Source organism: Triticum urartu, chromosome 2 (assembly GCF_003073215.2).
Source record: "Triticum urartu cultivar G1812 chromosome 2, Tu2.1, whole genome shotgun sequence".
Taxonomy (NCBI): Eukaryota; Viridiplantae; Streptophyta; class Magnoliopsida; order Poales; family Poaceae; genus Triticum; species Triticum urartu.
This window is the reverse complement of record NC_053023.1, coordinates 336,766,641-336,779,162: the sequence shown is the minus strand read 5'-3', so window position 1 is coordinate 336,779,162 and position 12,522 is coordinate 336,766,641.

Sequence of the window (12,522 nt, the reverse complement as noted above, 5' to 3'; positions counted from 1 at the left end):
ATCCGGTGTGCCCTGAGAACGAGATATGTGCAGCTCCTCTCGGGATTTGTTGGCACATTCGGGCAGCTTTGCTGTTCTTGTTTTACCATTGTCGAAATGTCTTGTAACCGGGATTCCGAGCCTGATTGGGTCTTCCTGGGAGAAGGAATATCCTTCGTAGACCGTGAGAGCTTGTGATGGGCTAAGTTGGGACACCCCTGCAGGGATTTGAACTTTCAAAAGCCGTGCCCGCGGTTATGGGCAGATGGGAATTTGTTAATGTCCGGTTGTAAAAAACTTGACACCTAACTTAATTAAAATGCATCAACCGCGTGTATAGCTGTGATGGTCTCTTCTCGGCGGAGTCCGGGAGGTGAACATGGTGTTGGAGTTATGCTTGAACGTAACTAGTTTCAGGATCACTTCTTGATCACTTCTAGTTCACGACCGTTGCTTTGCTTCTCTTCTCGCTCTTATTTGAGTATGTTAGCCACCATATATGCTAGTGCTTGCTGCAGCTCCACCTCACTACCTTTTCCTACCCATAAGCTTAAATAGTCTTGATCGCGAGGGTGTGAGATTGCTGAGTCCCCTTGACTCACAGATTACTTCCAAAACTAGTTGCAGGTGCCGATGATACCATGCAGGTGACGCAACCGGGCTCAAGGAGGAGCTCGATGAAGATCGTGTGCGTTGTGTTGTTTTGTTTCCAGTTGATCAGTACTGGAGCCCATTCAGGGCGATCGGGGATCTAGCATTAGGGGTGGTCTTGTTTTATTTTGGTTTCGTAGTCGGACCTTGATTGTATCTGGATGATGTAATGCTATATTCATGTATTGTGTGAAGTGGTGATTGTAAGCCAACTCTGTACCTCTTTCTTATTCAGTACATGGGATGTGTAAAGATTACCCCTCTCGCGACATGCCTACAATGCGGCTATGCCTCTAAGTCGTGCTCCAACACATGGGAGATATAGCTGCATCGTGGGTGTTACAAAGGAGTAGAGGCGACTGGGGACGCACAACATCGTGGGCACTCTGTACGTGCTCGTGTGCGTGCAGCGTGCATGCTTTTTCATCGGTGCTTGCTCTAAGGCCGAGGCTGTGGTCATCTTCGTCTCCGGCTAGTTGTTGAGGAATGACGACAAAGAGGTGCTGCAAGAGATGCGTAGGCGCCGTTGTGTGCGAGCTTCGCCGTAGCACAACGAACCAGACGTCGCCGCAGATGGTGCACGCCTCCATGCAGCCGCGTGTGTGCGCATGCATGTGTTATTCACGTGCATTCTGCGGCCGAGTGTGTGTGCATGCATGTGTTGTGTACGTGCGTTGTGTGCAACATGCTGTGCGTGTTTGTGCATGAGTTGGATCGGCATGATTTAGTGCATCGGTGTGTGTACATGCGTGGCTGCATGCGTCCTGTACATGCGTGGCTTCTTGCGTGGTTATCAATACTTCCTTCGTCTTGGTTTATAAGACATGCACGTTGTTCTAGGTTGACAATTTAACTAGCTAAATATGTATCATATTGGATAACAAATATATGTTTAGAAACTACATCCACTTAAGAATCTAATTATATACTTTTGGAGACATATAACTCATACTTAGCCGCCGTTCGGATCCACTCCGCTCCACAGCTGCAACTCCCGGATCGGAGGGAGCGGCAATGCAATCACCCGGAGCGGCTCGGACCCAGCTCCTAGCACGGAGCAGAGTTTTCAAACTAGAGAGATACCGAACAGGCCTTTAGTTAGTCAAATCGATGACCTAGAACTACGCGCATGCCCTATAACCCGAGGCAGAGGGAGTATAAACTAATAAAATATCTTCAACTTAGCATCCTGATGTATCGTCTCTAGTGGTTAGCGAAGAGTTCATGTTCTTTTATTTGTTTAGAGGTGGGCATGCGGCAAAAAACAGGGGAAAACGTCAAGGTTCCTGGCATACGCTCCACCGCGAGGTTCCTTGCTCCTTCTCGGTCGTCGGGAATCTATGTTCTTCCACTCTCTTTTTTTATGTGAGCTTTGTTCATCCTTTTGCCAACAACGAGACATCAAGCATCAAGGTGCACGTGTCATGCAAGAAAATGGAGATAATCAGATAAGCAGTGCGTAAGTGAGTCATGCACTTCGATGGAACCTACTCCTACCACACAATATTTTTTATCCTTGATGGCACGTGAATAATGCACATACTCAACGACGGAGCACGGGATTGTAGCCATGACATGGTCAGCCTTTTTTGGAGAGAGTATGTACTAAATAACTTTTATGTGTCCCGCCAACCCGTAGAACGATGAGAAGCTTGCTTACTATGCCTTCTCCCTCGCCAACATGTGCGTGGTGGCTCGTAACACGAGGAGAAACTTTTGCTTACAAGCGGTGGATGTGCAGTAGTTCATTTGGTGTCAGATTGCCACAAGTACTACTATAGTACCACCATTATTGTTCGACTTCCGGAAGAGGCGAAGAGCCAAGCACAAGGCTAGCCATAGTGGGAGTAACATAAGTAGGATTACCTTCTTTTTTATTCTAGAAACAACCACACACGAATATTGGACGGTAGCAGCAAAACAACTGAATCAAAAATCGAAACCTTCCCGCCCGGCGCCAGCTGAGCCCACCGCTCCACATTGATGGCAAGTCAGGGCGACACGACCTCTCACTGCTTCCGCCGTTGAAGCGGCACGCCGACCGAGGGCACCACCCACTGCACGCCGGTATTTCAGACTACACATACTTTGTGAGACAAAAGGTGGGGCCATTATTAATGATATAGTATCTTATATTTACTAATTGGAAGCATCATTAGAGCCTCCACGTTAATCCTAGATAACTAAATATAATAACCATTGGATTTTAGTTGTACGTCCAAGATTAGGAAGAAATCAACATAATCATACTTGCCAAAAGAGCAAGAGTCCTGGATTTTTAAGAGTCACAGTTTGTTTTGTTACTCTCACGAAAGAAGATCTCTTCTCATTTAAAAAAGTAGAAGATATCTCCTGTATTGATCAGTTAAAAAAGGATCTCTTCTATATCATGACATGGGGATACACGATTAGGCAGAAGAAGTGCCTTGACGTGTCCTCTACAGCTCTCCCACGCGCCCTACATCCCTGAATCCCTCACGTCGCCGCTCCTCATCGCTCCAGCCCCAAATCCCTCACCTCTTCGCTCCTCCGGCATGACCATCTCCTAACCATGCCGTTGTGAACCTCAGCTGCATGCATGCTTTAATCCCTTTGATAAAAAGCCAACGATTCAATCCCTCCTCCATACCAATCCGAACTTCAAATTTCCACTTTTCAGGATTACATATCAAAGGAAATTTTCACCTCCAAGAGAGAAGAAGAGATGCCGATCCGAAGTGAACATTACAACAATCGATGGCCTATATGCCACACCGGCGGTATACATGTTGTAGGTGGTATGCATGGCGTTGATGGAATCAGAAGAGACGAGAATGGCGGCCACCGGAACCGACAAGGGAGGAGAGGAGAAGAACGCCTGCTAGGTTGATGGAGCCATCGAATAGGAAAAAATGGTCACTGTTCAATCTAGCATCTCTCCAATCTATTTTTTGTTCTTTAATCTCCTCATATTTCAGGTTTTGAATAGGCCAATCACTAGATCTTCTCACGATGGTTGATGTGGTGAGAGAGGTGTACCAACAGCAGTTTCAAGTAGACTAGGCCGTGTGAAGAAAATGCAGCGAACTGGTGGTGTCACGACGCCTGTTGTATTGTCCATCCTATGAATTCTTCAGAGAAGATAGAACCCATGTGAATCCATATTCCATCATCTCGACTCCATTGTGCGCCATAAGATGAGGACACATGGCAGTGGGGTGTTCTGGATCGCCTCCAACAGGAGCACATAATATACATTGTAGGGAGCCAAGTTAGTTCTTTTTATATGGTTAATCGAATTAGTTGTTGTCTTTTCTTACGTTGGAGATCGATGATGCGTGTGTGTTTCTTTCAAGTATATTATAAAAAAAATCTCTGATATAACTGAATCGTGTATATATAATTAAGGAAGCCGATAACTGCCACACGTGTGGCGTGGAGGGCAACCCGCCCACACGCATCGTGTGGCATGGACGGGAACTGCCCCGCACGACCCCGTCCGCGCGCACAAAAGCGCGCCCGCATGTCCGGTGCGTGGCAACCCCGCCCGCACTGCCTCGTCCGGGCCAGACGAGCCGCTGCCCGCACGACCCAGCCGTTCCCGGCCTCCGATCCGTCCCCTCTCTCGTCTGCACCCTCGCCCCCCGCCTGTCGAACCCCGACCTCCATCGCCGGCCATCTCTGGTTGCCATGGCAACTAGGGAGGATCTGTAGGGCGCTCCCACCGCAAACCACACCCCTTATCTCCCCCCACCCCATCCCACCCCCCAACCCCCACTCCAACAACGCCCTCCAGAGACGACCAGCTAAAAGCAGGTGAATCTCCCGATCTCCCTACTGTTTCTCATCCTCCTTCTGGGCAGAAAATTACAAAATTACCGACGAAGTTGGCAACTAGATCCATCCTACAGGGTTAAAACACTACATACGTTGTGTGACTTCGCAGTTGCCAAGCAGAATACACTAGATCTGCCATGTAGTACGCTAGAGATAACCGTGAGTTCTCAGTAGGTTGATGCTCCTAGTTGGTGAATGAATGGATGTGCAGGAATCCATAAAAAGGGAGAGAGAATTGATAAATTTGGAATAATGGGGGTGTGAAAATTAATTGCCATTGGTGTATAACGTCAGTTGCCACCTGTCATTGTCGTCAACTGCCACCATGTCAACTTATTGCTTGCCATCCTATTGTAGAGCCTGATGCCATCGAATCAAACGGATAGCTAGCACCAGATTTTAGAAAAGGATAGTGGATGTGCATGTCCTATTAGCCATGATATGTTGGTTGCCAACGCATGAAAATGTGATAGCACTGACGTGTTAACTTCTACATACAAGCAGCACAATGATAAAAAAAATTGGATTGTTGATGCCTTCTTGTTCATCCAGTGATTGAGAGCACATCAGAACAGAAGTGAGACACGGAAAAGAATGAATTACGAAGATGGTGCAGATGACTGGGGTTCTCAAAGGCCAGAAACGCCGCCACCTTTCGATGCATCAGAGTACAGTCAGCTCATCTCTGCAGGGCCGTTGCTGCCGCTGCTAGAACAGTATGCATGCGTAGGTACGATGCGTGCTAAAAAATGAAGAGAAACATTTGCCATCTTCGCGACGATGGACATGACATTCTACTTATGTCGTGCACTGCCATTTGTCTTGCAGGTTCTTATGACCAGAACACTCTTAGGGGGGCCCCGTGGCAAGTGCAGTCACAAGGTGCTAATGCTGACAAATGTACGGGCAGCCAACTCCAACTAGCTAGTATGGCTAATCAAGGTAATGCAAAAACGAAAAAAGAGCACATAATGCTGTGGACATGAAAAAAAGATGGCAAAAGGACTCACGAGTTATCACGGGTGTAAAATGCAGAGCCTTCGTGCAGCACGTGGAATCGGGCAGCACCCATGTACCTGCCATCGACGTCATACACAGGTGAGTCCATAAACATAGTGAAGATGCGGATGCTCAGTCAGCACAAGGAGCATAGTTGACAACTACAAAAATTGCCATGACTGGTCTTCTACGGTTGCCATGTATTAAAAACAACATTTGCCATCTCTGCACACCTGCAGTTGCCATGTAGGAAAAGCTTCAGTTGCCATTTCATGACAACTGCAATTGCCATCTAATAACAAACTGCGATTGCCCTACCGATGCAACATTTGCCACATAAGGGCAACTGCAGTTGCCGTGCTAGCACGAAATGCGTTTGCCGCGATTTGACCAACCACTACTATGATTGCAGGTTATTATGCTGGCGGTGACCCGGCAAACGTCTCCTGGCAAGCTTGGCAAATTCCTGGTGGATCACGTCATTATGGTGTAACAGACCACACACGATGGTCAAATATAGCACAACAAGGTAGAGGGAAAAAATATCTGAACCACAAAAAACAGCGCTGCATTTGCTATTTGTAGTTATTTGTAGGCAAAACAATGGTTGCCATGTTTGTTGAACAGTAGGTGCCATGTCTGCACACCTACAGCTGCCATAAAAATGACCACCCACAGACTGACGGCTTGCTGTCTGTAAAAGATGTCATGGAAAATCACTCGAAGATGGTGTGATCCGTTGCGATCCACATGTTATCCAACACAAAATTCTTAATCTCGTACCTGTTTTCCCCTGTTACAGAACCTACAACTACAATGCACAGCGGCGCCGGCACATCTACTGCGGGGAGCTCTAAGCGCAGGGAAGACGCGTTCCACCAGACAGCAGACAAACATGCCGCAAACAATTTCAAGTCAGAGTCGGGAATGGCAATCATTCCAGCAATGCCGGCAAGCACCCCTTTGAACACAAGCACTGGCAACTCTCAGGTAGATGGGACTGCCGCCCATACTGAAGTGAACGATGCTGACGATGACGCGCAAGGGGATGAAGATGGTGGGCAATCAAAGATCGTGGTGCCCCAGCCACCGTACATTGGGCAGAGATTTGAGTCATTCGAAGCAGCAAAGGAATACTACCAGACATATGCAAAGTTCCATGGGTTTGCGGTCAACACCGAGTACCATAGGAAAATTAGAAAACTAACGAGTACAGCAGAGGTGAGCTGAGGTGCCACAAGGCACGCAGGAACAAGAAGGGGAAAGGCGATGTGCCTGTCGTTTCGGAACGAAAGAGAGGTATCATTCAGAAGACTGAGTGCCCTGTCTGGTGTAAGCTAAACGTAGATGGAGCACAGTGGGTGGTCAATGAGTATTTTGACGAGCACAACCACCAACTGATAAACAAGTTCGACCTGGTGAAATTTCTGACCGCCCACAGAGGGTTCACCCCCGTCGAAAGGCAATTCGTAAAGCTGCTACATGATTGTAACGTCGGTCCATCGAGAATGGTGCAGATACTATCTCTCATCCACAGCAAAAAGGGGACTCTGAGTAGCATGCCGTACATACCAGCTGACATCACAAACCTACGGGCAAGGTACCGTAGAGAGAGCAAGTTGGCAGACATAGAGGCCACAATTGCCTACTTCGATGAGAAAGCCAAAGAAGATGCAGATTTATTCTACAGGATAAGGTTGGACGATGAGGACCGTGTCAGGAACATGTATTTGGTGGATGGTGCTGCAAGGAGAGCCTACAAACATTTCCGAGATTGCATTTCATTCGACGCGACGTACCTCACCAACATGTACAAGATGCCGTGCGCTCCGTTCATAGGGATAAATACCCACATTCAGTCGTTGCAGTTCGGCTGCGGGCTCATCCGGAACGAAGACACGGATGGGTACGTTTGGCTGTTCAAGACCTTCTTGGAGTGCATGGATGGACTTGCTCCGATGAACATAATAACGGACTAGGATTTTAGCATGCGTGCAGGCATAGAGGAGGTCTTTCCGTTGGCAGTGCACAGGCACTGTAGGTGGCACATTATAAAGAAGGCTGAGGAGACGCTAGGACCGTTCTTTGCTGACCGTCCAGAGCTGCACAAGGCATTCAAACTGTGCGTGGACCACAGCTTGACGGTGGAGGAGTTTGAAAGGAGCTGGATGGCCATGACTGAAACACATCAAGTCCAAGACAATGAGACTCTTGTAAGCCTGTGGGAGAAGCGAATGTACTGGGTGCCGGCCTACTTCATGCAGTGCTTCTTCCCCTTTCTGCAGACTACGCAGCGCAGCGAGGGATTCAATGCTGTTTTGAAGCGGTACGTCAGTCCTGGCAACTCATTGCTACAGTTTGCCAAGCAGTACACAGCTTTGCAACAAAAAATTCTAGGATCTGAGCGGCAGCAAGAAGCGAACACCGTGCTAAAGCAGCCAAAATTGCTAACGTACTTACCGATGGAGAGGCAAATGAGCAAGATATACACCAACAAGATCTTTAACAAGTAAGTCAGTTGCGTTACAGTCTTATTTGCAGAAAAAGCACCAAGTCAGTATGTGCCTTATAGAGTGCGATGCAGTTGCCATGATTTTGCGGTTGCCATGTTTAATAAAGTACTATTTGTCATGCTTACTCAGATGCAGTTGTCATATTCAATAGAAATTCTATTTGTCATGCTTACCCGGATACATTTCAATGTTCAATGAAATGCAGTTGCCATGTTTAATGCAATGTACTTCCACTGGACATGTTGGTGTGCAAATGCTAGTGTCAAATGGAAAATGTTATGTTGTTGCCATGTCTATTGAAATGCAATTGCCATGTTTACTAAAATGCAACTGCCATGTTTGCTGAAATGCAATTGCCATGTTTAATAAACTCTAGTTGCCATGTTTAACAAAATGAAGTTGCCATGTTTAAATAAGATGCATCTGCCATGTTTGTTGAAAATGCAGTTGCCATGTCTATTGTACTGCATTTGCCATGTATAGCGTACTGCATTTGCCATGTTCAACATACTATATTTGCCATGTTCAATGAATTACGTTTGCCATGTTCAAACAAAATGTATATCTATTTTCCATGACAACATAAGGTGCTGCAAGAAAAAAGCCCACAATAGTTTAACAGAAAACACACAAAAAATGCAGATTCCAGGAAGAAATAAAGCGTGCCAGCATGTTCACGGCTTTCCAGGTGGACGAACGTACGTTCAAGGTGTATTCTATTTTGGGCATGTCAGATTCAGAACCTGAAGACCCGGACAAAGGAAGGAACTACTTCGTCACAGCCTCGATAGGCGAAGGTGAGTTCTACTGCCAATGCTGCAAGTTCGAACGGGATGGCATTGTGTGCTGCCACATACTAAAAGTAATGGACGTGAACGCTGTGACACGGATGCCCCGACATTTCATAAGGCGGTGATGGACTTGGGACGCTGACGATGCGTTGGCGCCGCAAACAACACACGCAGTTCTGGCTGTGCATGACGAGAGACCAGAGTCAACCATGGAAGCCGTGAGGCACGTTGTGCTGACAAAGAACTACGCTGAGCAAATTGATGAAGCGTGCAAGAGTGATGACACAGCGAGAGTCGCAAAAAAACACAGGAAAGCACTCATAAGAGAGCTTGATGAGATCAAGAAGAGGAAATCCGAGGAAGCCTTACACCGGTTCCCCCGCACATCAAGCGTGCCTTCATCCACGGGGCCGTCGTCTGAAAACTCGGAGATAGGATCTGGAACAGCAAGCACACAGACCCAGGTCAGGAACCCACCCCGTTCCATCACAAAGGGTCCTCCAAGAGAGATAAGGTACAAGTCGGGATTGGAGATCCAAGCAAAACACAAGAAAACGAAGAAAGGGGCGGCCAATCCATGAGCAAAAATTGTGGCGTTGTGGAAATTTTGTTTTGTACCCTAGATGTTGAGAATTCTTTTTTTAAACAATTGGGGGAATAACTCTTCAGGGGCATCAGAAGTGCAAGGGAAAATTCATTGAATGGTTAAATGCAGTTGCCAAGTTATGGGTACTTAATCTGCCATGATGTATGCATTTAATTTGCCATGTTATGTGTAGTTAGTCTGCCATGATTTTTGATACTATACATGCCATGCTAATTTATGCTAAATATGCCATGTTGTTTTGTACTGAATATGCCATGCTAGTTGCAGTGGGTCTGCCATGTTAATTGTACTGGATCTGCCATCTTAGTTGTGCTGTAGTTGCCATGTTAATTACGCTGGAGCTGCCATGTTGTTTGTACTGTATCTGCCATGTTAGATGTACTGGACATATGCCATGGTATTCCTGATGACTCTGCATGGCATGTATTCACATGACAAAAACGACGCGATTTACGGGCACGTAGTGTGTTGTGTGCAAGTGTATGGGAAACAAGTTGGAAAACAGCGTAACGTGCATAAACCCCAGCAAAAACATTGTGGCTGCATGATCAACCTACCCCCGTGCAGTTACCGATGAAAATGAAGAAGCAAAACAGCCAAAAATGTAAAACGACAATGACTTCCACTACCCATGTCTGATGAACTACATTTGCCATCGTTTTTAAAACATCGTAGACGCGTTCAAAGCATCAAACCGGTGCTAGAAACGACGAAACCATTGTAATAATTACGCCTAAAAGCAGGTTCACGTCCACACATATATTACATGAAACTATTCAAATGTCACTCGCACACCACCACTACATAGTAGCCTACACGGGGTTGTAGACACAACATAGCACACAAACATAGTTTTCAACGATAAAAAACGAGATAATACCTTACATTCCTCGGCAACAGAATGTAAGGTGTGCGTCCGGTCTGTAACGCCACGTGATCACTTGTACTTCTTGGTGACTTTCTTGACAGCTTCCTGCACAAACTCGCGTGCTCCCGACCGCTTCTTGAAATCTTCATTCGTCAACCAGTTCCATGCGTGGATTTTCCGGAGCTCAACGACCGTTGCAGCTGTGATAGCGGGGACAATTCTGCCTTCCCACTTCGCAAGGTACTCCAGCCCGTGAAAGCCACAGTCCGTCCTGCACAGGGAATAAGTTCTACAGCTGCAAGATGGAGGAGAATAGTTCTGTCAGTGAACATATACTCAGAATGTTTGGGAACCACAACCACTTGACTCAACTGGGAGTTAATATTCCTGTTGATAGTGTCATTGACAGAGTTCTTCAATCACTGCCACCAAGCTACAAGAGCTTCGTGATGAACTATAATATGCAAGGGATGGATGAGACGATTCCCGAGTTCTTCGCAATGCTAAAGGCAGCGGAGGTAGAAATCAAGGAGCATCAAGTGTTGATGGTCAACAAGACCACCAATTTCAAGAAAAAGGGTAAAGGGAAGAAGGGGAACTTCAAGAAGAACGGCAAGAAAGTTGCTGCTCAAGTGAAGAAACCCAAGTCCGGAGCTAAACCTGAGACTGAGTGCTTCTACTGCAAAGGGACCGGTCACTGGAAGCGGAACTGCCCCAAGTATTTGGCGAGCAAGAAGGATGGCAAGGTGAACAAAGGTATATGTGATATACATGTTATTGATGTGTACCTTACTAATGCTCGCAGTAGCACCTGGGTATTTGATACTGGTTCTGTTGCTAATATTTGCAACTCGAAACAGGGGCTATGGATTAAGCGAAGATTGGCTAAGGACGAGGTGACGATGCGTGTGGGAAATGGTTCCAAAGTCGATGTGATCGCGGTCGGCACGCTATCTCTACATCTACCTTCGGGATTAATTTTAGAGCTGAATAATTGTTATTTGGTGCCAGCGTTGAGCATGAACATTATATCTGGATCTTGTTTAATGCGGGACACTTATTCATTTAAATCTGAGAATAATGGTTGTTCTATTTATATGAGTAATATCTTTTATGGTCATGCACCCTTGAAGAGTGGTCTATTTCTATGAATATCGATAATAGTGATACACATATTCATAATATTGAAGCTAAAAGATGCAGAGTTGATAACGATAGTGCAACTTATCTGTGGCACTGCTATTTAGATCATATTGGTATAAAGCGCATGAAGAAACTCCATTCTGATGGACTTTTGGAATCACTTGATTATGAATCACTTGGTACTTGCGAACCATGCCTCATGGGCAAGATGACTAAAATGTTGTTCTCCGGAAATATGGAGCGAGCAACAGATTTGATGGAAATCATACATACTGATGTATGTGGTCCGATGAATGTTGAGGCTCGCAGCGGGCATCATTATTTTCTCACCTTCACACATGATTTGAGCAGACATGGGTATATCTAATTGATGAAACATAAGTCTGAAACGTTTGAAAAGTTCAAAGAATTTTAGAGTGAAGTGGAAAATCATCGTAACAAGAAAATAAAGTTTCTACGATATGATCGTGGAGGAGAATATTTGAGTTACGAGTTTGGTCTTCATTTGAAACAATGCGGAATAGTTTCGCAACTCATGCCACCCCGAACACCACAGCGTAATGGTATGTCCGAATGTCGTAATAGTACTTTACTAGATATGGTGCAATCTATGATGTCTCTTACTGATTTACCGCTATCATTTTGGGGTTATGCTTTAGAGACGGCTGCATTCACGTTAAATAGGGCACCATCTAAATCCATTGAGACGATGCCTTATGAACTGTGGTTTGGCAAGAAACCAAAGTTGTCATTTCTTAAAGTTTGGGGCTGCGATGCTTATGTGAAAAAAGTTCAACCTGATAAGCTCGAACCCAAATTGGAGAAATGTGTCTTCATAGGATACCCAAAGGAGACTTTTAGGTACACCTTCTAGCACAGATCCGAAGGCAAGACATTCGTTGCTAAGAATGGATCCTTTCTAGAGAAGGAGTTTCTCTCGAAAGAAGTGAGTGGGAGGAAAGTAGAACTTGATGAGGTAACTGTACCTGCTCCCTTATTGGAAAGTAGTTCATCACAAAAATCTGTTCCTATGACTCCTGCACCAATTAGTGAGGAAGCTAATGATGAAGATCATGTAACGTCAGATCAAGTTACTACCGAACCTCGTAGGTCAACCAGAGTAAGATCTGCACCAGAGTGGTACGGTAATCCTGT